The following is a 27,230-nucleotide window of genomic DNA, read 5'->3' as shown; positions in this document are numbered from 1 at the left end:
CCAGCAACTTCGGTTGCTGGGGTAGTCAGACTGGGTCTGGACCTCCAGTGGTCTAGACCGCCACCCTGCCTTGGGCGCCCCACCTTGGCCACCTCCTTGGTGCCCACTGCGGGCTGACGAGCACCCGCTGGGTGTTTTGGTCAGGACCCACCCCCGGGTCAGACCAGGGGTGTCTGTGGGGCACCCCAGTTCGTGCCCTGCCCCCTTTTCGGTTGGCCGGGCCTGGACCAATCGGGTCCAGGCCAGAGCCTTTGGCCTGGCTCACCCAACCGAGTGATTGGGTTAGCCGCACCCCTATGGGTGTGGGCTAAGGCCCGACACCCTGGTCCGAACCCACAGCTGGGCTCAGACCAGGGGTCTTTCATGACCCAGCTAAGTCTGGTCATGAGCGAGCCGGACCTCGCTTAAGGTCTCGGTTGGTCCGTAGGGCCCTGGGCGAAGCCTAGCCCTCTTGTGGGCACTTTAGGCTTAGCCGGGTGCTGGCACACCCGGGTTGGCGCATGCGAACTGAGGCCAGTATGGCCGTCAGCCCCATGGGGCCAGTTCCTAGGCGGGGATTAAGGGTGACAGAGCCCCCGTGGCCTAGCCACTTGGTCAGCCCCCCCCCCCCCTTTCGGGTTTTAGGTTCCCAATGTTGGCGCCACAGTGGCACCGGGTGCTAAGGCACCCGGTAACCTTGTCACTTCGTTGGGCAGCCCTTAGAGTGCTCGGACCTTTAAGGTTGCGATCGATTTCGTGCCCCAGGCGTGCGGACCCCCACGTTTGGTTATGCCAATGTTATTCCCATTAGTATGGGATAATATTGTTTTCTCTTCCCCCTGACACTTGTGAGTGTTGGATTTGCGAGAACCCCTGGCGGATGGCCTACCCCCACTTTTGGTTATGCCAATGTTATTCCCATTAGTATGGGATAATATTGATTTCTCTTCCCCTGACACTTGTGAGTGTGGGATTTGCGAGGATCCCTGGCGGATGGCCTCGCTACACAAGAGTTGTCGTGTTTATATGGTACGCGTGTGGTTTGACGAACTTGCACCAATGCGGGTTGTTCTGTAAGACCCGCAATTTTTCAGAAAATATCTGAATAAAATTCATGAGGCATTTACCGGTAAAAATAGCATTTCTTCTCAGAATGCGAAACGAATCAATTCCTGCGAGCCAGTTATACTTAGGATATTCGTCGAATCGCGAATATATGCCCAAACACTCTAGAAGCCATAACTTCCTACCTGAATGAAATCAAAGGATTCCTGCGAGCCAACTTTCTTAGTTACGTCAATACAAAGGGAATGGCGTACTCAGAATTTTTCGGAAAAAAATCGCCGAAAACCCGAAATTCTTGCGGGACCCACGAAAATATTGGTGGGACCCACAGGAATATTCCTCAGAAAATATCTGGTGGGACCCACAAAAATATCCCATGGAAATATCCAAGTGGGCCCCACTCCAAGGAACCTCTTGGAATTTCCGGAATAGCCAAGGGTAAAAAGGAGATTCTGAAACTTGGTGCCCAAGTTTCAGAATCTATAAATAAAGGAGCCCCCCTCTCTTTAAAAATCGCCAACCCCTCTCTCTCTCCTCCTTTCCCAAACCTCCCCTACCTAGCCTAGCCCACCTGAGCCCACCTGACCTGGTCTGAGCCTGCCTGACTTAGCTTGAGCCTGCTTGACCTGGTCTGAGCCTGCCTGACCTGGTCCTAACCCACCTGACCTAGGTCTGAACCTACTTGACCTAAGTCTGAACCCAGTTGACTTGACTTGAACCTGGTTTGGTTCAAAGTCAAAGTCCAAGTCCTTTTTCATCCGAAGTTCGAAGTTGATCCTTTTTCGAAGTCGAGCCTCGTAAGAAGCGTTTGAAGCAATCAGAGTCGTTTCTTCCTCAAATTGAAGTAAGTTCGCTTCATTAAACCATCTCTCTCAAGTATTTGATTGTTTGTATATAGCATATACTTTCTGAAGTAGTATCTTGCTTTAGTTCTTGGTTGAGCCCTCTAGGACGCTTTGGTGTTCACGCGCTCGCCTCGTAACTATCGTCGGATATATATGTTCGAATACGCAGTATATGCGTTCTTCAAAATAGTATCTCACCCTAGTTCTTGGTTGAGCCCTCTAGGACACTTCGGTGTTCACTCGCTCGCCTTGTAACTATCATTGGATACAGATCTAGGTGTATATCTGCTGATACTGCCGACGCGTCTTATATCGCACAGGCCATGTAATTTACCTTTGCCGTCGCGTCGTATGATGCCAAGGCTCCTGCTTTCTGCAATTTACGATTACTGCACTTCCGATTATGCATTTACTTACGCCGTCGCGTCGAACGATGCCAAGGCTCCTGCTTTCTGCAATGTATTTACTTACGCCGTCGCGTCGAACGATGCCAAGGCTTCTGCTTTGTTATATATGTAGAATATTTCGTTCAGTTACACACCCTGAACAATAGTATATGCATTTCCTTTACGCCGCCGCTGTATAAAGCACAGGCTTCTGCTTATATTACATATATGGCGCGTAAGTGAGCGTTCAAATGGAGATCAACTCCAAAATCGCCCATGCGATTCCCTTACCGCTCCTCGTACAAGATTCTGCTTGACGAATGAAGCCCCTATTGGAAAGGCTTCGCCTTTTGGCAAAATGCTCTTTACGTAAAGACTAAATCAATTACATATGGCCTGGCTATGGCCCAAGGTTCCTGCAACCTTGATGGATGCAAAGTACGCACAACGGTGCGCATCCATTTCCCGAGTTAAGCGTAGCGATTTCCCACCAAAGAGGGGAGATGCCGCTGAAATGGATAAAAGAAACGCACGCTTTCTCCGTAAAAGAGAGGAAGTGCTGCTGAAATTCCTGAAGGAGCTAAGAATGGCTCAGAAAGAACGTAGCAGAAGTGCTACCCAGTTTATGGAACGCCTTCTACGATGTAGAAAGGTTCGTCGCACCACTGCCGGTAGAGCAGAGAAGGTGTTGACAGAATGGTTGGCAGAAGAGCTGCCAGAACCAGTTAAGTGGCACAATGATGTCCTTTGTTGGAACGATGTCAGAATGACTCATCTCCCAGGCACCTGCAAGGGCACCATACTTGTAAGGGCCATTGCGCCAAAGTAGTGGTAGTACCTTGACGAGGTCCTGAGCTCGTTGCGTAAAAATACGCCGAGTAGCCGATCCGTAGAGATCGAGTCATGTGCATGCTCATTGAGAATTATCAGACAACCAGACTCGTAAGGGCCGCTGAGCCGGAGTGTGTTGTTTCCACCGAAAGAGGTGAAGTGCTCGTCAAGGCCGAAGTGCCGAGAGCAGAGTTAAGCATGCATATGAATAAAACCTTTGTTCCACGGTGAAAACCGTGTGGTTGATTGGGGTCGGGTACATACTTCTCAAAGGCTGCCCTATAGGCATGCAATGTTCGTCAAGTAATTGTAAGACCGGCAGGCCCCTTTCAGAATTTCTCACCGAGGAAGACGGTGATGGCGTAGCCTTGAGTGACATATATTTCACCCGAACCTGATAGAGTTCATTGATGGCCTTCGTCACTCAGAGGTATGGAGGTCGTGGTTATCCTTAAATATCTAAGGATTGAACCCAACTACTGCAGTAGCAGAATGCATTCGAATACCTAGTAAGGATCTCTTCCGGTATGCTGTACCGTCCTACTAGGGGGATGAGGTCAACAGGCCTCTAGGGTATCTAAAATACATAGAATAATCAACCCCCAGATCGTCGCGTTGTCGCCCAGATATGAGTCCCCTAAGCCCAGGGGGAGGTGCAATTATCGAAACAAAGCATTAGCTTAGGTACAGCGCTACTTTGAATGTATGAGTGGATGACGTTGTTGAGTCAGTCCTGCATAACCTTTGTGAAGGTGTCATGGTCGGTATACTACTGGACCGATTGGGAAAGAACCCTATTGATATCCGTACGACTAAGTGAAGCTCGGAGAGCTGTCCTTAGATTCGTAGGATACGGATGTGCCAAGCATAAAGGCTTGATCTAGACATCCATTCGTGACTCTGAGGAAGTCAAGGCTAAGTCGTAGAGACTTAAGAGGTTATTCTAACTCACAGCCCTGAAGAGGCTTATGCGAAGTCATGACGACTTGCGTGGATGTTCAACTCATAGCCCTGATGAGGCTTTTACGATATACGCTAAGTCATGGAGGCTTGAGCGTCGTATTACGAACTGCGACCCTGAGTGGTCTATGCATTTACTTGAGTTGAATAGATAGGTGTTTGCCTACTTACCAGACCATCAGTGGTTCTGACCCCGTTTAATGGGGATTTCAGGTGTTGAACCTGCGTGGCGATATGCGTTGCAAGGCGGCATCGAGTTCCAGGGTTTCTCTAGACAGAGTTGTACTGCTTCCTTTTTATTGAACCTACACTGCTTTTTCTAAGCAGTAGTGTTGTAATAAACATGTGGTTTTAGATAAAATGGAACACTTTGGTGGTCAATGAGTTGCTTGGCCACATACCTGCAACGTGCTCGGAGTTTTCTAAAACTGACGACTCATTATCGTCTGATTCCGCTGCTAAAAGCTTTTGTAAGTTCCGCTGTAAAGAAAAAAAAAATCATGAAAAATTTTAACTTAGCTTTGTTTTGGAAATCCGGGGCGTTACAGAATTGGTATCAGAGCAAGAGTCTGAGAAACCTGGTTCGAGATCCGTCTTGTCCACCATATCGCACTATAAGTATATTTTGTACTTCTTATTCTGATTTGGGTGCATCTTTGTATAGATGGCAACTCACGACTCCCGAGGATACTGCTATCATTGCGGGATCATGCACGATGAGTGGGTATGCCCATATGAAGTCCAAGACTGTCAATATTGTGGCGAAGGAGGGCATTCCGCCAACAAATGCCAAATGAAACATACCGCCGATATGGGTCGGCGGGGATCGCTTGGTCTTAGGGATGAGACCTCGCGTGTTAGTGGGCCACATTACTCCAGTAGAGGGAGTAGCCGTACTCCAGCAACTTCTGATGAACTACCGTCTCTGGTAGGATTTGACTTGAACTTCCTTGAGGGATTTGGTCAATCGCAAGGCTATCAACAGGCATCATGTACGCCTAGCTTGCACAGTTGGGAGGAGGGATGCAACAACTCCTTCTATAATCCCATTATGATTTCAGATTCCTCGAATCAAAGCACTATTATATGGGGGAACAGAGCGGCTACACCAACGCCGAGTTTGAATGGCCAGGAAGAGGGATACAACCTATATCATCTCGTTATGGTCTCGGATTCTCCGAGCCATGATGCCACTGAATGGGCAAGTGGACCGGCATCACTGATCTATCCACAAGAGTCGCTTGAGAGTGCGGAAGTGCCGCCCAAGCCAAAGCTAGTTGTGCCTGCACCAAGGCAATGTGGAAGTAAACGATACTTCGGGTTCTTTGGGTCAAGAAAAAAATCCAGTTCCTAGAAGAGACTGGTAGTGTTTTGGAGTCAATAGACTCATGTACCTAGTTTCTCAACGCCTAAAAATCTGCTAGTGCGGCATGACGTTTTGTTTAAGGCGATGCTTGTGTAAATGTGATGTATATTAAGTAAATAAAACTTTGCTTCGATATATACATTGTGAAACTAAAACACGTTGCTTGTATGTGGTAGATAAATGGCTCCTACGACGAGGAGAACCATACCAAGCGAGGAGTCCCATACTCAAGGATTTCTGCTGGAAACACTCAACAATTTGGTTACTGCCATTCGAGAAACAAGGCCAGAACCAGTCGCACCTCGAAGCGAAAACCTTGGTGGAATAACCTATGAAAAATTCCTCAAGCTCGATCCACCAGTCTTCGCTGGTAGAGCCGATCCTGAACTGGCAGAAAGTTGGGTCAAAGAGACCGAACGTGCCTTCCTGGTGCTGGGAGTACCAGAAGAAAAGAAGACCAACTTTGGCACGTACAGGCTGAAAGACAACGCACGAAAGTGGTGGGATACCACTAAGATTATCCAGTTCTCGGAAGTTGAAGTCATTCCTTGGACTGACTTCCAGAGAGCTTTCATGGATAATTACTTTCCATTACACTCCAGAAACAAGAAGAAGATGGAGTTTCTGGAATTGGAGCAGGGTGGCATGAATCTGATTGACTATACCACCAAATTTCAAAATCTTGAACGGTACTGCTCCCGGTTATTTGAGACCGACCAAGAAAGGGCCGACAAGTACATTAATAGACTGCGAGAAGGGCTAAGGTCAGGGGTTATCACCAGCATGCCCCAAACGTTTTAAACGGTTGTGGCAGCAGCTTCAAAAATACAAGTGGATTGGGAGCGATCAAAAGTGATTATAGCAAAAAGGCCCATAGTTGATGGTGGGAACAAGAAGAGAATGTTTCCAAGTGGCCAGGGTTCACGACAACCCTTTCAGAAGAAAAGGTTCCAAGGTGGGAACAACACTCAACAAGTTGTAAGGCCAAGGCAGAACATGGCTCCAAACAACCTGCAGTCCAACCCAAACTGCCCAAAATGCCATGTAAATCACGCAAGAGGACCATGTCCACGTGACACAGGTGGATGCTTCTACTGTGGCAAAATGGGCCACATTGCAAGACAGTGCAGGAAGAAGCTTGCTGATGAGCAAAGGAGGAATGCCGGATCTGCCGGACCCTCTCAACAAGTACCACAACGAACACTAGCCCAACGACCCCCACCTAGAGTAGAACAAAGGCCTGCTGCAGGTCGTGTATACGCTGTAACGACTGAACAAATCGAAACCGGTGACCTCATTGAAGGCACCGTACCTGTTAATGGACATGCAGCTTACGTCTTGTTTGATTGTGGTGCTACTCATACGTTTATCTCTAACGATTTCACCGAACAACTCCACGCCTCGGTGCAACCGATTGATAAAATGATCGAAGTATATAACCCGTTGGGTTCACGCACCAAATGTATCCGGTGTGTGAAAAATTTGGATATTGAGATAGCAGGGCAACACTTGCCTACTGACGCCATCCTGATCGATATGATACAGTACGATGTCATTCTGGGAATGAATTGGTTGGCTCAGAATAATGCCAAGATTCTGTGCCGCGAGGGCAGAGTAATTCTATCTCGACCCGGATTGCCTAAGATGGAATACCGGTTATCCAAACTAGTTCCACAAAAAAGGCTCATATCAGCACTTAAGGTACAAAAATACCTTAGGAAGGGTTGTGTGACCTTCCTGTTGAGTCTCTCGGTGGAAAAATCTAACGACCAACCCCTTGAGAGTTTGGAAGTAGTGCGGGAGTTTCCCGATTTGTTTCCTGAGGAATTGCCAGGACTTCCGCCACTTCGTGAGGTTGAATTTGGAATTCAATCCTTACCTGGAACAGCGCCGATATCCAAAGCCCCTTATCGTATGGCACCAGCTGAACTCAGTGAGTTGAAATGTCAGTTGGAAGAACTGATGGAACAAGGGTTCATCCGACCAAGTATGTCACCATGGGGAGCCCCGGTACTATTTGTAAAGAAGAAGGATGGATCCCTTCGGTTATGCATCGATTATCGGATGCTTAACCAGGCAACCGTTAAAAATAAGTACCTGTTGCCTCGGATTGAGGACTTATTCGATCAGCTCAGAACAGCGAGAGTGTTCTCCAAGATCGACCTCAGGTCTGGATACCATCAGCTCAGAGTTAAGGAGGAGGATATACCTAAGACTGCCTTCAGAACGAGATATGGCCATTATGAGTTCGTAGTAATGCCCTTCGGACTTACAAATGCGCCTGCTGTCTTTATGGACCTGATGAACCGAGTGTTCAAGCCATACTTAGACACTTTTGTCATCGTCTTCATTGATGACATTCTCGTGTATTCAGAGAATGAGGAACAACACAAGGAGCACTTGAGAATCGTCTTGAAAACCCTTCAAGATAATCAATTATATGCCAAGTTTTCAAAATGTGAATTCTGGCTAGACAAAGTAATGTTCCTTGGCCATGTGATCTCCAAAGATGGAATCGCAGTAGATCCTGCGAAGGTCGAAGCTGTGATAGACTGGAAGCAGACATAAAATATCACTGAGGTCCGCAGCTTCCTTGGATTTGCCGGATATTATCGGAAGTTCATACAAGACTTCTCCCGAATCGCCGTACCGATGACAAAATTATTAAAAAAGGGAGTCAAGTTTGAATGGACTGACCAGTGTAAGGAGTGCTTTGAGGTTCTCAAACAGAGGCTTACCACTGCCCCTGTCCTTACCTTACCTGCTGGTCAGGGAGGCTTCGTTGCTTATACCGATGCCTCGGGAACAGGTCTGGGTTGTGTATTGATGCAGCATGGCAAAGTAATCGCCTATGCATCCCGTCAGTTAAGAATTCATGAGAAAAACTATCCAACCCACGATCTTGAGCTTGCCGCGGTAGTGTTCGCGCTTAAAATCTGGCGACACTACCTATATGGAGAGAAATTCGAGGTCATGTCGGACCATAAAAGCCTAAAATACCTCTTTTCTCAAAAAGAACTCAATATGCGGCAACGGCGATGGCTGGAATTCCTCAAAGACTATGAATTCACGCTTTCCTATCACCCTGGAAAAGCGAATGTTGTAGCAGATGCCCTTAGTCGCAAGACTGTTGGCACTCTGGCCAGCCTCACCGGACAATGGAAGCTGATGGAGGATTTTGTCAGTTGGAAGCCATTCCTGGCTGACCCAGGAAAGATTCGATTGTCATGCCTGACAATCCATATCGAGATCCTCGATCGCATTGTAGCCGAACAGTTCAAGGACCCCCAGTACTTAGAATTAAAAGCTCGTGCTGAAAGAGATGACACTTTCTTCCATTTAAAAGAAGATGGAGGAATATGGATGGAAGAAAGAATTTGGGTTCCAAATAACCCTGAGCTAAGACAGGAAGTACTCCAGGAGGCTCATAACAGCAAGTACACCATTCACCCTGGAGGTACAAAAATATTTCGGGACTTACAGAGAAAGTACTGGTGGAGGGGTATGAAACGTGATGTGGCTACATTTGTCTCAAGGTGTTTAATCTGCCAGCAAGTAAAAATTGAGCATCAACGACCTGGTGGAAAAATGCAACGGATCGAGATTCCAGAATGGAAATGGGAGGGCATTACGATGGATTTCATCGTTGGATTGCCTCGGTCCAAGAGACAACACGATTCAATATGGGTGATCGTGGACAGACTCACCAAGTCTGCTCACTTCCTGCCGATCAACACTCGATACTCAACTGAGCGGTTGGCAGAGATCTACATTCGGGAAATCGTTAGACTCCATGGAGTGTCGATTTCGATCATATCCGATCGTGACCCGAAGTTCACCTCTCACTTTTGGGAGCAGCTTCAAAGAGCCCTGGGGACGAAACTCAAGTTCAGTACAGCATTCCATCCCCAAACAGATGGGCAATCAGAACGAACCATACAGACTCTCGAAGATATGCTAAGAGTCTGTATGCTAGAATGGAAAGGTGATTGGGATTCCCACCTAGAGTTGGCTGAATTTGCTTATAATAATAGCCACCACGCTAGCATTGGGATGGCACCGTATGAAGCCTTGTACGGGCGACCCTGTCGATCACCAATCCATTGGGGTGAAGTGGGTGAGCGAACCTTGGACTCGCCCATAGTGTTGCAGCATTATACTGAGCAGGTCCACATGATCAGGAAGAAGCTACTGACTGCTCAGAGTCGACAGAAGAGCTACGCTGATCAGCGGCGTAGGGAACTCACTTTTGTGGTTGGAGATAAGGTTTTTATCAAGGTCTCCCCAACCAAGAGTGTGTTTCGTTTCGGAAAGAAGGTGAAGCTCAGCCCCAGATTCGTTGGTCCCTTCCAGGTTTTGAGCCGGATAGGAGAGACCGCCTATAGAGTAGCATTGCCACCGCAGTATACACAGATACACATTGTATTTCACGTGTCAATGCTTAGAAAATACGTTCACGACCCTTCCCACGTCATCCAACATGAAGATATTGACATCCAGGAGGATATGACGGTGGAAGAAAGGCCAGTAGAGATCATGGACCGACGGGAGCAAGTGCTAAGGACAAAGGTCATTCCACTTGTCAAAGTGAGATGGCAACATCACGGAGTCGATGATTGCACTTGGGAGCCCGAATCGGATATGCGGGATAAATATCCTGAACTCTTCACCTTGTACTCTTAGCTGAATTTCGCGGACGAAATTCCTTTAAGGGGGTAATGATGTAAGACCCGCAATTTTTCAGAAAATATCTGAATAAAATTCATGAGGCATTTACCGGTAAAAATAGCATTTCTTCTCAGAATGCGAAACGAATCAATTCCTGCGAGCCAGTTATACTTAGGATATTCGTCGAATCGCGAATATATGCCCAAACACTCTAGAAGCCATAACTTCCTACCTGAATGAAATCAAAGGATTCCTGCGAGCCAACTTTCTTAGTTACGTCAATACAAAGGGAATGGCGTACTCAGAATTTTTTGGAAAAAAATTGCCGAAAACCTGAAATTCTTGCGGGACCCATGAAAATATTGGTGGGACCCACAGGAATATTCCTCAGAAAATATCTGGTGGGACCCACAAAAATATCCCATGGAAATATCCAAGTGGGCCCCACTCCAAGGAACCTCTTGGAATTTCCGGAATAGCCAAGGGTAAAAAAGAGATTCTGAAACTTGGGGCCCAAGTTTCAGAATCTATAAATAAAGGAGCCCCCCTCTCTTTAAAAATCGCCAACCCCTCTCTCTCTCCTCCTTTCCCAAACCTCCCCTACCTAGCCTAGCCCACCTGAGCCCACCTGACCTGGTCTGAGCCTGCCTGACTTAGCTTGAGCCTGCTTGACCTGGTCTGAGCCTGCCTGACCTGGTCCTAACCATCTTGACCTAGGTCTGAACCTACTTGACCTAAGTCTGAACCCAGTTGACTTGACTTGAACCTGGTTTGGTTCAAAGTCAAACTCCAAGTCCTTTTTCGTCCGAAGTTCGAAGTTGATCCTTTTTTGAAGTCGAGCCTCGTTCGAAGCGTTTGAAGCAATCGGAGTCGTTTCTTCCTCAAATTGAAGTAAGTTCGCTTCATTAAACCATCTCTCTCAAGTATTTGATTGTTTGTATATAGCATATACTTTCTGAAGTAGTATCTTGCTTTAGTTCTTGGTTGAGCCCTCTAGGACGCTTTGGTGTTCACGCGATCGCCTCGTAACTATCGTCGGATATATATGTTCGAATACGCAGTATATGCGTTCTTCAAAATAGTATCTCACCCTAGTTCTTGGTTGAGCCCTCTAGGACACTTCGGTGTTCACTCGCTCGCCTCGTAACTATCGTTGGATACAGATCTAGGTGTATATCTGCTGATACTGCCGACGCGTCTTATATCGCACAGGCCATGTAATTTACCTTTGCCGTCGCGTCGTATGATGCCAAGGCTCCTGCTTTCTGCAATTTACGATTACTGCACTTCCGATTATGCATTTACTTACGCCGTCGCGTCGAACGATGCCAAGGCTCCTGCTTTCTGCAATGTATTTACTTACGCCGTCGCATCGAACGATGCCAAGGCTTCTGCTTTGTTATATATGTAGAATATTTCGTTCAGTTACACACCCTGAACAATAGTATATGCATTTCCTTTACGCCGCCGCTGTATAAAGCACAGGCTTCTGCTTATATTACATATATGGCGCGTAAGTGAGCGTTCAAATGGAGATCAACTCCAAAATCGCCCATGCGATTCCCTTACCGCTCCTCGTACAAGATTCTGCTTGACGAATGAAGCCCCTATTGGAAAGGCTTCGCCTTTTGGCAAAATGCTCTTTACGTAAAGACTAAATCAATTACGTATGGCCTGGCTATGACCCAAGGTTCCTGCAACCTTGATGGATGCAAAGTACGCACAACGGTGCGCATCCATTTCCTGAGTTAAGCGTAGCGATTTCCCACCAAAGAGGGGAGATGCCGCTGAAATGGATAAAAGAAACGCACGCTTTCTCCGTAAAAGAGAGGAAGTGCTGCTGAAATTCCTGAAGGAGCTAAGAATGACTCAGAAAGAACGTAGCAGAAGTGCTACCCAGTTTATGGAACGCCTTCTACGATGTAGAAAGGTTCGTCGCACCACTGCCGGTAGAGCAGAGAAGGTGTTGACAGAATGGTTGGCAGAAGAGCTGCCAGAACCAGTTAAGTGACACAATGATGTCCTTTGTTGGAACGATGTCAGAATGACTCGTCTCCCTGGCACCTGCAAGGGCACCATACTTGTAAGGGCCGTTGCGCCAAAGTAGTGGTAGTACCTTGACGAGGTCCTGAGCTCGTTGCGTAAAAATACGCCGAGTAGCAGATCCGTAGAGATCGAGTCATGTGCATGCTCATTGAGAATTATCAGACAACCAGACTCGTAAGGGCCGCTGAGCCGGAGTGTGTTGTTTCCACCGAAAGAGGTGAAGTGCTCGTCAAGGCCGAAGTGCCGAGAGCAGAGTTAAGCATGCATATGAATAAAACCTTTGTTCCACGGTGAAAACCGTGTGGTTGATTGGGGTCGGGTACATACTTCTCAAAGGCTGCCCTATAGGCATGCAATGTTCGTCAAGTAATTGTAAGACCGACAGGCACCTTTCAGAATTTCTCACCGAGGAAGACGGTGATGGCGCAGCCTTGAGTGACATATATTTCACCCGAACCTGATAGAGTTCATTGATGGCCTTCGTCACTCAGAGGTATGGAGGTCGTGGTTATCCTTAAATATCTAAGGATTGAACCCAACTACTGCAGTAGCAGAATGCATTCGGATACCTAGTAAGGATCTCTTCCGGTATGCTGTACCGTCCTACTAGGGGGATGGGGTCAACAGGCCTCTAGGGTATCTAAAATACATAGAATAATCAACCCCCAGATCGTCGCGTTGTCGCCCAGATATGAGTCCCCTAAGCACAGGGGGAGGTGCAATTATCGAAACAAAGCATTAGCTTAGGTACAACGCTACTTTGAATGTATGAGTGGATGACGTTGTTGAGTCAGTCCTGCATAACCTTTGTGAAGGTGTCATGGTCGGTATACTACTGGACCGATTGGGAAAGAACCCTATTGATATCCGTACGACTAAGTGAAGCTCGGAGAGCTGTCCTTAGATTCGTAGGATACGGATGTGCCAAGCATAAAGGCTTGAGCTAGACATCCATTCGTGACTCTGAGGAAGTCAAGGCTAAGTCGTAGAGACTTAAGAGGTTATTCTAACTCACAGCCCTGAAGAGGCTTATGCGAAGTCATGATGACTTGCGTGGATGTTCAACTCTTAGCCCTGATGAGGCTTTTGCGATATACGCTAAGTCATGGAGGCTTGAGCGTCGTATTACGAACTGCGACCCTGAGTGGTCTATGCATTTACTTGAGTTGAATAGATAGGTGTTTGCCTACTTACCAGACCATCAGTGGTTCTGACCCCGTTTAATGGGGATTTCAGGTGTTGAACCTGCGTGGCGATATGCGGAGCAAGGCGGCATCGAGTTCCAGGGTTTCTCTAGACAGAGTTGTACTGCTTCCTTTTTATTGAACCTACACTGCTTTTTCTAAGCAGTAGTGTTGTAATAAACATGTGGTTTTAGATAAAATGGAACACTTTGGTGGTCAATGAGTTGCTTGGCCACATACCTGCAACGTGCTCGGAGTTTTCTAAAACTGACGACTCATTATCGTCTGATTCCGCTGCTAAAAGCTTTTGTAAGTTCCGCTGCAAAGAAAAAAAAAAATTCATGAAAAATTTTAACTTAGCTTTGTTTTGGAAATCTGGGGCGTTACATGTTCTGTCTCGTGAGAGCAAGTTGGCACGTTTGGACACTCACACCACCAGCTCATTTGTCGAGCTTCTTCAGGTTTGGACCTCTCTCGTATATCGATAGATATACACTGCACCAGAGGTGCGCTTTACATGGCGTACACCTGAAGGGGGTATTCAAATTATCATAGGGGTTGACACTTTTGCCCTGTTGAGGTTTTGAGACTCGGTTGGAGTCTACGGGCAAGGGCTCGGGTTAGTGAGAATGTGCTCACATGTGCGTGTCACCCTAGGCATAAAATAAAATTGTATAACTATCGCCCTCACAGGCGGTGTGCTCGTGGTAGCCGTGTGAGGCTGCGCACGTGAATGAGCAGGCCAAGTCCTCGTTTGCGTACCCCGCGGGGACCACGAGGTACGACTACCTCGAGAGGAAGTATGACTTGAAGTTTGAGCCTAAATAAGATAAACCTGCCGCGCCCCATTCACAATTTGGTCACCCAGGGAGAGGGTGAATGGTACAGCCCCGAGTGACGTGTCGTTACTACGACTAGTTCCTTTGAGGAGCTGGTGTGCCCTCTGACCTCCAGTCACTCAGAGTTAGGGAGGTCAAGGTTGCCCTCTACAGGGACCTTTGCTACTGCAGTAGTACGGATTGCAATCCTTTACCCCTGCAAAAGGTTTCTCCTGGCTGCGTGTCGTCCGCAGGTGGTTTTCTCGTTCTGTAGCATCCCCGGTTACCACATTAGAAATTGAATAACAGACGCCGGGTGCATGTCTCACAGAACTCGAGGGTTTTCCTTCGCGTACCCGAAGGAGGTAAAAAGATGAACATAAGGACTAACCAAACATACTGACTTACTGTAGTTGCTACTTTAGAGCAGTACACACTTTTGTTCAGTTGCTACCCTCTGTTGGTTGGTTCCTACTCTGTTACTTTAGCTGCTACTTCTGTTGTTCAGTTTCTGTTTTGTTACTTTAGTAGTTGCACTGTTACTTACTTGTAGTTTTACAGTCTCGTGGCACGTGCACCTTCCTGACACGCACTGGTACTTTTATTCAAGTGTTTCTAACTGTTCCATCATGCTAGTTATAGTCTTGTACTTAGCACACTTGTAGCATGTTGCTTACCTTCTGCTTTTCCTTAAAAATGATAATGTAGGGATGGTTTGTCTCACCAACTCGCAAAAGTACTGACCCCATTTTATGGGGATACAGGTGACGAGTAGATGCAGCGCGATGCGACGGCGCACAGCAGGAGCCTTGAGACCCACACTTTACAGCAGATTCTGGCTTCTTCTGGTTTTGGGGTTCGAGGGGTTGTTCCTCTCCTTTTTGTGAGACTGTTCCTTTTTGTACCCAGTCTCCCTTTTGTATCATTGCAAATATTGTGGAAATGAAAAGCACTTTACTTGTTTTGTGGTTTGGTTTCTCACTGTGGCTCGCTCAGACTTGCGGCCTTTTGCTTTACCCCTGTTTTCCTCTTTTACTTCCGCTAGTTGTTTTTCACTCTGTATATCCTTTCAAAAAAAAAAAATTTTTGCTCAAAAACCAAAGGTTTTTACAAGGTCGGGGTTTGGGGCGTCACAGAGATTGGTATCAGAGCTGCAGTTTATAAGTGCGGTCCAAGACTTCTGCGTGCAACGTTCATCGCACTGTAAGTATGTTGTGAATTATTATTTTCATTTGTTTCTTAATGATTTCTGCTATACTTAGCCATGCATGCTTAACTTGTTACATAACCTGTTAGATGCCTGCTGACTCGAGAAATGAGCGAATGCTCGGAGCCCTTATCGACTTGATTCGAGGCACAGAGGCCCTCGATCAAGCGGTTCAACAGATTGTGCGGAGTGCCCGGATACTTGCACATCCGGCACCTCCTTGTGGGAGATGTGATGGGTATCACGCAGGACAGATTTGTCCTCGTGCCTTGAGCATATGCCCCTACTGTGGCTTTAGAGGGCATATTGAGATCGAATGTCAGCGTAGGTTGGGCGACGAACTCATTATGGGTAACGCTGAGACCGAGGAGAATGAGGCCCCCGAGGGCGGTCCAGCACAGTCAGCAGTTGACCCTGTGGGAGATGCAATAGTTGCACCAGATTCTCCCGAGTACACGCCAGCTTCACCTCCGGGATCTCAGGCAGTGAGTCCTTCTGAGTACACACCTGCTTCACCTCCCCGTCCGATGCAGAGGCAATACGGAAATCGAAACACCTACCGCAACTACTACACTCGTAGGCAGCGGTGATTGTGTTCGTTCAGATGTGAACATGTGTGGTCGGAACACTGAGTCAGTGTTCCTTTTGTAGACTTGCTTTATTTTTGCATTGTGGCGGAGATTTATGTATTGTAACCCTGTTATAGAAAGGGTAATTTTGGCTTGTACTGATGATATGTATACATATGCTTTTTAAGTAATGAAGTTATGTTTTGACTTGTCTTATCGCTTACACGTGTCTTCCTTTTTGCACAAGATGGCTTGGCGCGAGCGTTGCGATCGTATCATGGACACTGTGAGCAACCTAGCTGAGGTTGTGGGCAGGCAGGCTGAGGCCATGCGTGCTATGGGAGAGAACATGCGGACCTCTCAGGAGCGAGAGACCCCGGTTCCTACTCCCTCTCCAGTTCCAGCGACAGCCGTGCCCTATAAGCAGTTCATGGCTATGAACCCTCCCTCCTTTGATGGAAAGTCTACACCCGAGGTAGCCGAGGATTGGATACGAGAGATCGAGCGGATCTTTCGTGTGCTGCAGGTCAGTAATGACAGAAAGGTAGACTTTGGCACGTACCGGCTCCGGAAGGATGCCGAAAGGTGGTGGGCGACCACCTGGGATGTCAAGTTTGGAGGTGGACCAGTTACATGGTAGTAGTTCGTGGAGGTCTTCTACACGGCCTATTTTTCGACCCACGAGCGCAGTCGTAAGATGCAAGAGTTCCTCGACCTTCAGCAGGGGAGCTCTACCTTGGCAGACTACATCACGAAGTTCAGAAGCCTGGAGCGCTTCTGTCCACATGTGTACGTGACTGAGAAGGAACGAGCGATGAAGTTCGCTCGTGGATTGAAGTTAGCCCTACGCCTGAGAGTGTTCACGCGTGCTCCCTCGACTCTTGAGGAAGCCCTGGAGACGGCTGTACTTCTGGAGCAGGAGTGGACCGACTCCCAGAAGATTCCACAGTCCAAGGGTAACCAGCAGCAGCAAGGCCAAAAGAGTTGGCCTAAGAAACGTTCATTCCAGCAGAATTCAGGTGGAAAGAAGTCCGTTCCGCCAGCAAAGAGGAATCACAACAACCGGCAGCGACAGAATCGCCAGCCCCAGCAGCAGCAACAGCAGAGACAGATGGTGGCAACATCAGGTTGCCCAAAGTGTCGGATGGATCATCCTGGCCGACCGTGTCCACGGGACCTTGGAGGATGCATCTACTGTGGCAAGATGGGCCACTACATCAAGGATTGTCGGAAGAAGCAGTCCGACGATCTGAGGAGGAACACGCCAGGAACATCACATCCAGCGCCCCAGCGACCTCCTCAGCAGCAGCCGCAGCAGCAGCAGATGTACCCGCCGCAGCAATCTTCCCAGCAGAAGACGGGTAACCAGAAGACGGTGGCAGGGCGTGCCTACGCAGCCACTATCGAGCAAGTGACCAAGGGAGAGTTGGTCCAAGGTACTATTCCAGTCGCTGGTCATGCAACTTTTACCTTGTTTGACTGTGGTGCTTCGCATTCTTTCATAGCTTCGAGATTTGCTAGTTCCTTGCCTATGACTGCTGTATTGTTGAATTATCCCTTGGAAGTTCGTACGCCGACTGGTGATCAGTCTCTATGTACTTTGTACATTCTGAGCGTGGATGTGTCAGTGGCAAGTCAGGACTTGCCAGCTGATTTGATCCTGCTAGACATGACGGAGTTTGATGTCATTCTAGGCATGGATTGGTTGTTTGAGTATCATGCTCAAGTTCTATGCAGGGAAGGCAAGGTGGTTTTGTACCCTCCTAACTGTCCAGTTTTGGAAATCAGCCTTGCTCGATCTGCTCAAGGCAGTCGTATGATTTCGTCATTTAAGGTTCAGAAATATCTGCAAAATGGGGGTACTGCTTTCTTGGTCAGTATCGCCCCAGTTGAATCAGTGTTAGCCCCTATCGAGGATCTAGAGGTAGTTCGGGAGTTCCCCGATGTGTTTCCTGAGGAACTGCCTGGATTACCCCCGAAGCGTGAGATCGAGTTTTGTATTGAGTTGTTACCTGGAACGACTCCGATCTCAAAGGTACCATACCGTATGGCCCCGACAGAACTCGAGGAACTGAAGCGTCAGTTGGAAGAGTTAATGGAACAAGGTTTTATCAGGAACAGTGCCTCGCCGTGGGGTGCACCTGTTTTGTTCGTAGAGAAGAAAGACGGATCCCTGAGGTTGTGCATTGACTACAGAATGCTCAACCAAGCGACGATTAAGAACAAGTATCCGTTGCCGAGAATAGAAGATCTCTTTGATCAGTTGCAGAGAGCAAAGATATTCTCGAAGATCGACCTCAGATCGGGTTATCATCAACTCCGGATCAGAGAAGAAGATGTCTCGAAGACGGCTTTTCGAACTAGGTACGGGTTGTACGAGTTCGTTGTGATGCCTTTTGGGCTCACGAACGCACCGGCAGCATTCATGGATTTGATGAATCGTATCTTCCGTCCGTTCGTGGATACATTTGTGATCGTATTTATCGATGATATCTTGATCTACTCAGAGACCCCTGAGCAGCACCGAGAACATCTGCGTATTGTGTTGGGAGTACTTCGGGAGCACAGATTGTTCGCCAAGTTCTCCAAGTGCGAGTTTTGGCTTCGACGCGTCATATTTTTAGGTCATGTGATATCCAGTGATGGGGTGTCAGTTGATCCAGCAAAGGTCGAAGCAGTGTTGGACTGGAAGCAGCCGCAGTCTGTTACTGATATCCGCAGTTTTCTCGGGCTAGCTGGTTACTACCGGCGTTTCATACAGGACTTTTCCAGGATTGCGCTTCCTTTGACGAAACTTCTGCGTAAGGGAGTCAAGTTCGAGTGGACTGACTCTTGTGAAGAGAGTTTCCAAATCCTGAAGACGAAGCTGACTACCTCTCCGGTGCTAGCTTTACCTTCTGGCAGAGGCGGCTTTGTGGTGTACACAGACGCCTCGGGTACCAGACTGGGATGCGTGCTCATGCAGCACGGTCGAGTTATTGCGTATGCTTCGCGGCAGCTGAAGATTCACGAGAGGAATTATCCGACTCATGACTTGGAGTTAGCAGCTGTGGTGTTCGCCTTGAAGTCCTGGCGACATTATCTGTACGGAGATACATTCGAGGTCTTCTCTGACCACAAGAGTCTCAAGTATTTATTTTCCCAGAAGGAATTGAATATGAGACAGCGTCGCTGGCTCGAGTTTATCAAGGATTATGAGTTTATGTTGTCTTATCATCCTGGTAAGGCGAACGTTGTTGCAGATGCGCTTAGTCGCAAATCGAGCAGTGTTCTGGCTAGTCTAGTGTGGAGCTAGAGGTTGATCGAAGATTTCGTGGCTTGGAAGCCATTCGCGATCGGAGGCAGGACGATCAGATTGTCTGGGTTGGCCATTCGATCAGAATTCTTGCCTAAGGTTATTGAGGCGCAGAAGCGGAACGCTCAATATCAGAAGTTTGTTGACCGAGCTCGTGAAGAGGGCTCAGTCTTTCGCGTAGACGATAGCGGTTGCATCCGCATGAAGGAACGACTTTGGGTGCCAAATGACCCTGAGTTGAGAAAGGAGATTCTTGATGAGGCACATCTGTCAAAGTACACCGTCCATCCTGGTGGTACTAAGATGTTTAAGGACCTTCAGCGAAAGTATTGGTGGAACGGGATGAAGCGTGAAGTCGCAGCGTATGTCTCGAGGTGTTTGACTTGTCAGCAAATCAAGATCGAGCACCAACGTCCCGGTGGCACCATGCAGAGGATTGAGATTCCTCAGTGGAAATGGGAGGATATCACGATGGATTTTGTGGTAGGTTTACCGCGAACTAGGCGAAAGCACGATGCGATATGGGTGATTGTGGACAGACTCACCAAGTCTGCTCACTTCTTACCTATCCGATTTAGTCAGCCGCTTGAGAGCTTAGCAGACTTGTATATCCGAGAGATTGCACGGTTACATGGTGTACCTACGTCTATCATTTCGGACCGTGATCCCAGATTCACGTCACGATTATGGGGACAGTTACAGTCAACTTTGGGAACAAAGTTGAAGTTTAGTACTGCCTTTCACCCTCAGACTGATGGCCAGTCAGAGAGGACGATATAGACATTAGAAGATATGTTGCGAGCTTGTATGCTCGACTGGAAAGGTGATTGGGATTCGCACTTATGTTTGGTCGAGTTTGCCTACAACAATAGTTATCACGCTAGTATTGGTATGGCTCCGTACGAGGCCTTGTACGGGAGACCTTGCCGATCACCGTCATATTGGGACGATATCAGCGATCGATCCAGTGAATCGCCGATTGTTCTCCAGCACTACACTCAGCAAGTGCAGAAGATTCGAGAGCGTCTGAAGGCAGCCCAGGACAGACAGAAGAGTTACGCCGATAAGAGGCGGCGAGAGCTACAGTTTGATGTCGATGACATGGTTTTTGTGAAAGTATCACCGACGAAGAGCGTCTTTCATTTCGGGAAGAAAGGGAAGTTGAGTCCTAGATACGTTAGGCCGTTCAGGATCCTTGAGAAGATCGGTGGAGCAGCCTATCGGATTGAGCTACCGCAGCAGTATGCTCAAATTCATAATGTTTTTCACGTGTCAATGCTGAGGAAGTACATTCCGGACCCGTCACACGTCATCCGATACGAAGATGTCGAAGTTCAAGAGGACTTGACAGTGGCCAAAAGACCTGTCGAGATCGTCGATCGTCGCGATCAAGTTCTGCGTACCAAGACCATTCCATTGGTTAAGGTACGGTGGCAACACCATGGCATTGAAGAATGCACATGGGAGCCAGAGGTCAGCATGAGGGAGAAATACCCTGATCTTTTTGTGGCCTAGCGTTCATGATTTCGCAGACGAAATCCCCTTTTTGGAGGGAAGGATGTAAGCCCCACTATTTTTCTAAAGAATTGTAAATGAAATATTTCTACTCATTGAGAAATTCTTGTTTAGGCACGGGCAATACTCGCAATTTTTAGCAATTATCGCTTTCTGAGGTTTTGAATCGTGTGGATTTGCTCTACAAGGCGATTCGGGGCAAACCGCGACGGATCCAACCTCAATAATTATAGATTATGTGTATATTGTGTTCACATGAGTTCACCCCGGAGTTGGGGTTTAAACGAGAGAAATATCTCGTTATTTCACGGATTTTGGCGGAAAAGGGTATATCGGTAATTTTGAGTCATACCGAGGCCCAATTTCGCTGTAACTGAGAAGTTAAATATACTTTATGAAAGCTTAAACCTTAATTTACGAAATGTAATTAAAAATCTTGATTTTTAAATTAGTATAGATTAGTTCTTTTTAACGTTTATTATATTGAAATTTTTCAAAAAGAAAAGATGAGGTAAATTGCAAAATCCTCAAAACCTAGTAGAGGGTTTTAGAAAAATGTTTTTCAAGGAGTAGGTTTGTGAATTTAGAAAGGTTGACATGGGCTCCACCTTAGCCCATGTCTCCTTTTAAAGGCTTATGAAAAGAAGTATTTACAAAAAAAACCACTTTTCAAAATGAGATTTTTGAAAAGTTGGAAAATTTTCTATTTGAGGCCTTAAAGAGGCATTTTCAAAAGTGGGTGGGCACAGCCCACGTTTTGGGGGACTAGGCTGGGCGCCCCTTAGGGGGTAGCCCTTGCCCCCTTTTTCAAAAAATAAAAATAAAAATAAAAAAAAAGAAAAAGGGAAGGGAGGGCGATTTTTATGGTGGGAGGCCTTGACCTTGACCTTGAGGGTCAAGGCCAACCACTCCCCTTTGATTAAGGGGAGTGGTTGGAAGGTACAAGGTACCTTAGACCCCCCCCCCCCCTTAGGGTGTTAGAGTAGGGTGGGGCGTGGGAGGGGGAGACCACACATCTCCCCTCCTTCACTCCCCACCACCCATCTTCCCCTTCCCCTTTTTAAGCAAAGCAAGGGAAGAGGGAGAGGGTCGATGCCCCCCCCCTCTTCCACTTTTCTTCTCTCTCTCTCCTCCCACACTTCTCCTTCTTCCTCTTCTTCACTCCCTCCGTTTCCCCTCTTGGAGCTGCTGTTCAGCTGGGCCAACCCAGCACTAAGGTGAGGCCCTCCGTCTTTGTCTTTGTTTAAATTTTTTTTTGTGTTTCAAAAAAAAAAATTCTGTGTGTGTGTGTGTTCGGTTCGTGGTGATGCTAGAGCACCCCCCCCCCTTTTTTTTTTGGGCTGGAGCTGGGCTAGGTGCTGGGCTGAGCCCTTGCATGGCCAGCCCAGGCCGGTTGGTGGCCTTGCCGAGCCCACTGCTGGTGGGCTGGGCAGTTGCAGGCCCCGGGACGAGCCCCGGACTGACCTAAGTCGGTCAGTCCGGCCTTCCCCTTTCCTGGGTTGGCTGCAGCTGATGCTGCAGTCTTTGGGTTGGCTTGGGTGGCCTGGGCCACACTGGACCCAGACCTACCCGAGGTAGGTCCACCCATGGGTGAGCCCACCGTGGGTGCGCACACACACCCACACTACCACAATCCCCCTCTTTTCCCTTGGTGGGTGCACACGCACCACCCGGGTGCCTTAGCACCCGGGAGATTTTTTTTGGGGGTTAAGGCCTGACCTGCCACATCGGGGCTGCAGGCCCTGGCTCGAGCCACCACTTGGCTCGAACCAGGGGCCTGCATGGGCCCCTTTCCTGGTGCTTTGACCGGGCCCAGGGCCCTTTTGGCAGGCGGGTGGCCTGGTGCGCATGGCACCTGGGTCACCTCTTTGGCGCAACCACTGAGTGGGTGCGCCAGGTGGGAGCGACCTGGCTCGGCCCATGGTTGGGATGAGCCAGATGCTACAGACTTGGAGTCTGTAGCAGGCAGCCTCCCCCTCCTCCTTGGCCTGTTGGCTGCAGTGCAGCCTAGAGCCGGGTGCTTAGTGCACCCGGGGCATGGTGCTGGGCGCACCACTTAGTGGTGCGCTGGCCCATTTTGGGCCTGGTCTGGACCCTTGGCTGGGTTAGACCAGGCGTGGCCTGCCCCCAGCAACTTCGGTTGCTGGGGTAGTCAGACTGGGTCTGGACCTCCAGTGGTCCAGACCGCCACCCTGCCTTGGGCGCCCCACCTTGGCCACCTCCTTGGTGCCCACTGCGGGCTGACGAGCACCCGCTGGGTGTTTTGGTCAGGACCCACCCCCGGGTCAGACCAGGGGTGTCTGTGGGGCACCCCAGTTCGTGCCCTGCCCCCTTTTCGGTTGGCCGGGCCTGGACCAATCGGGTCCAGGCCAGAGCCTTTGGCCTGGCTCACCCAACCGGGTGGTTGGGTTAGCCGCACCCCTATGGGTGTGGGCTAAGGCCCGACACCCTGGTCCGAACCCACAGCTGGGCTCAGACCAGGGGTCTTTCATGACCCAGCTAAGTCTGGTCATGAGCGAGCCGGACCTCGCTTAAGGTCTCGTTTGGCCCGTAGGGCCCTGGGCTAAGCCTAGCCCTCTTGTGGGCACTTTAGGCTTAGCCGGGTGCTGGCACACCCGGGTTGGCGCATGCGGGCTGAGGCCAGTATGGCCGTCAGCCCCATGGGGCCAGTTCCTAGGCGGGGATTAAGGGTGACAGAGCCCCCGTGGCCTAGCCACTTGGTCAGCCCCCCCCCCCCCCCCTTTCGGGTTTTAGGTTCCCAATGTTGGCGCCACAGTGGCACCGGGTGCTAAGGCACCCGGTAACCTTGTCACTTCGTTGGGCAGCCCTTGGAGTGCTCGGACCTTTAAGGTTGCGGTCGATTTCGTGCCCCAGGCGTGCGGACCCCCACGTTTGGTTATGCCAATGTTATTCCCATTAGTATGGGATAATATTGTTTTCTCTTCCCCCTGACACTTGTGAGTATTGGATTTGCGAGAACCCCTGGCGGATGGCCTACCCCCACGTTTGGTTATGCCAATGTTATTCCCATTAGTATGGGATAATATTGTTTTCTCTTCCCCCTGACACTTGTGAGTGCTGGATTTGCGAGAAGCCCTGGCGGATAGCCTACCCCCACTTTTGGTTATGCCAATGTTATTCCCATTAGTATGGGATAATATTGATTTCTCTTCCCCTGACACTTGTGAGTGTGGGATTTGTGAGTACCCCTGGCGGATGGCCTCGCTACACAAGAGTTGTCGTGTTTATATGGTACGCGTGTGGTTTGACGAACTTGCACCAATGCGGGTTGTTCCGTCTCGTGAGAGCAACTTGGCACGTTTGGACACTCACACCACCAGCTCATTTGTCGAGCTTCTTCAGGTTTGGACCTCTCTCGTATATCGATAGATATACACTGCACCAGAGGTGCGCTTTACATGGCGTACACCTGAAGGGGGTATTCAAATTATCATAGGGGTTGACACTTTTGCCCTGTTGAGGTTTTGAGACTCGGTTGGAGTCTACGGGCAAGGGCTCGGGTTAGTGAGAATGTGCTCGCATGTGCGTGTCACCCTAGGCATAAAATAAAATTGTATAACTATCACCCTCACAGGCGGTGTGCTCGTGGTAGCCGTGTGAGGCTGAGCACGTGAATGGGCAGGCCAAGTCCTCGTTTGCGTACCCCGCGGGGACTACGAGGCACGACTACCTCGAGAGGAGGTATGACTTGAAGTTTGAGCCTAAATAAGATAAACCTGTCGCGCCCCATTCACAATTTGGTCACCCAGGGAGAGGGTGAATGGTACAGCCCCGAGTGACGTGTCGTTACTACGACTAGTTCCTTTGAGGAGCCGGTGTGCCCTCTGACCTCCAGTCACTCGGAGTTAGGGAGGTCAAGGTTGCCCTCTACAGGGACCTTTGCTACTGCAGTAGTACGGATTGCAATCCTTTACCCCTGCAAAAGGTTTCTCCTGGCTGCGTGTCGCCCGCAGGTGGTTTTCTCGTTCTGTAGCATCCCCGGTTACCACATTAGAAATTGAATAACAGACGCCGGGTGCATGTCTCACAGAACTCGAGGGTTTTCCTTCGCGTACCCGAAGGAGGTAAAAAGATGAACATAAGGACTAACCAAACATACTGACTTACTGTAGTTGCTACTTTAGAGCAGTACACACTTTTGTTCAGTTGCTACCCTCTGTTGGTTGGTTCCTACTCTGTTACTTTAGCTGCTACTTCTGTTGTTCAGTTTCTGTTTTGTTACTTTAGTAGTTGCACTGTTACTTACTTGTAGTTTTACAGTCTCGTGGCACGTGCACCTACCTGACACGCACTGGTACTTTTATTCAAGTGTTTCTAACTGTTCCATCATGCTAGTTATAGTCTTGTACTTAGCACACTTGTAGCATGTTGCTTACCTTCTGCTTTTCCTTAAAAATGATAATGTATGGATGGTTTGTCTCACCAACTCGCAAGAGTACTGACCTCGTTTTATGGGGATACAGGTGACGAGTAGATGCAGCACGATGCGATGGCGCACAACAGGAGCCTTGAGACCCACACTTTACAGCAGATTCTGGCTTCTTCTGGTTTTGGGGTTCGAGGGGTTGTTCCTCTCCTTTTTGTGAGACTGTTCCTTTTTGTACCCAGTCTCCCTTTTGTATCATTGTAAATATTGTGGAAATGAAAAGCACTTTACTTGTTTTGTGGTTTGGTTTCTCGCTGTGGCTCGCTCAGACTTGCGGCCTTTTGCTTTACCCCTGTTTTCCTCTTTTACTTCCGCTAGTTGTTTTTCACTCTGTATATCCTTTCAAAAAAAAAATTTTTGCTCAAAAACCAAAGGTTTTTACAAGGTCGGGGTTTGGGGCGTCACAGACGATGCCTCGCAATGGCATCGTCGGTTCACCTGAATGATGAACTTTAGTTTATCTTCGCCTTTTGCTCACATATTTCGATGCTATGATTTTGTCTTCAAAGCCTCTTTGGTGATGTCAAAACTGCTTATGGCAGCGTTGATCCACCAATGTGCTACAGTGACTGGAATATTCCATTCCAACATGATTCCCCTTTCAATTTTCTTCTGTTTCCTGCATTTTGTCTTTATTTTTTTGTTTTGGCCTGTGTTTTTAAATCCCTTTAATATCTCGATTTTCCTGATTATTCTGTTAAATCGGTGCATCCTGATTCTATCTTTAGTCCATCTTCTTTTAATGTTTCTTCTCTTTAATTCATCCCAGCATCCATTTGCTCTGGTTGGTTTTACAGCATCACGACATATTAATCCCCAGGCACTATTCCTTCTTAGGATCGGTCGCCATCCACCCTTGGCCTTCCATCTGTGATTTTTTTTTTATATAACTTTACTTGTGTTTTGTTCATATTTTCTGTTATATTCTGGCTGGCGAATTTTCAGTCCCGATTATGTTTTTGATTAGTTTCCTGCTGGGAACCTTCAATTCCTTGTTTTTCTCTCTTTTCTGTCTTTTGTGATTTTACCATCTGTAAGTTCGTTACTCCTACCATAACAGCAGGATTTATGTTTGGTGTCTACAAAGACAACAAGATCAAATCAGAATCCAAATCCTCATTTAAACTTGTAGGTACATTTGTCCTGTCGGTGATTTCACACAAATAGGTGCTTTCCATAATGTCAGGCTGAGAGTTTGATGAAACCTCCAGTCGTTGTAGGACATTGACAGACGATTCCATGAAAATTGCTGCAGCAAGATATTGAAAATTGTGTATTCTTAATCCCAAGAATTCATGTAACTTGACCAACATTGATATCAACCACCTAGTTGATGGTTGTTTACCAATCCAAGTGCTTATAATCAACCATTGATCATTCAATGATGAAGCCATTTTTTGGGTCACCATCTTCTAATTTCCATCCTGTTTAGTTATTTTAATCCAGTTTTCATTCGTCTGTGTTACTTCGTGGTTAGTGCCTGCCCTACAATAATGCTGTTATAACTGATTTGGTAACATTTGGTTTAGTCTTTTAGCAAAATGATAGAGCCAAATAGAGTCTTACACCATCCCAAGTTGATTTCTCTGATTGTATTGAGTAGTCTTTTCACCTATTTTCCTTTCAGCATGTTTCTTTCCGGTTCAAGATGGTCTTTTATAATCTTGAGTGATAGGGCTTCATAGGGCCAGACGATTTAATCCCCTGATATTATTTGAATCATTCTTGTTGGAGTTATACGTTAGTGGAGTTGCTTTGTTATATCGATATCTAGCTTGGGTAGTCATCATGCACAGGTTGCCATATTTATTTTTGTGTGATTAGTCACTCACCCCCTCGCCACAAGCCAGATCCCCTACATGTCACAATCGATTAGTTTCTGCACTCAGTACTTACTCCTGCCATTTCCCTGTTACTTGTAATTCCATTCCCCTGTTGTCCTGTTGCAGTCATACTCAGCCACCACTATAACATAATGGCACCACCTGCAAAAGCACAAGACATTGGCTGTGGGTTCTTTGAAGCCACGACAGCACAAGAGTGTCATTG

This window comes from Nuphar pumila, chromosome 12 (assembly GCF_984573655.1).
Source record: "Nuphar pumila chromosome 12, dmNupPumi1.hap1.1, whole genome shotgun sequence".
Taxonomy (NCBI): Eukaryota; Viridiplantae; Streptophyta; class Magnoliopsida; order Nymphaeales; family Nymphaeaceae; genus Nuphar; species Nuphar pumila.
This window is presented reverse-complemented; position numbering follows the sequence as displayed.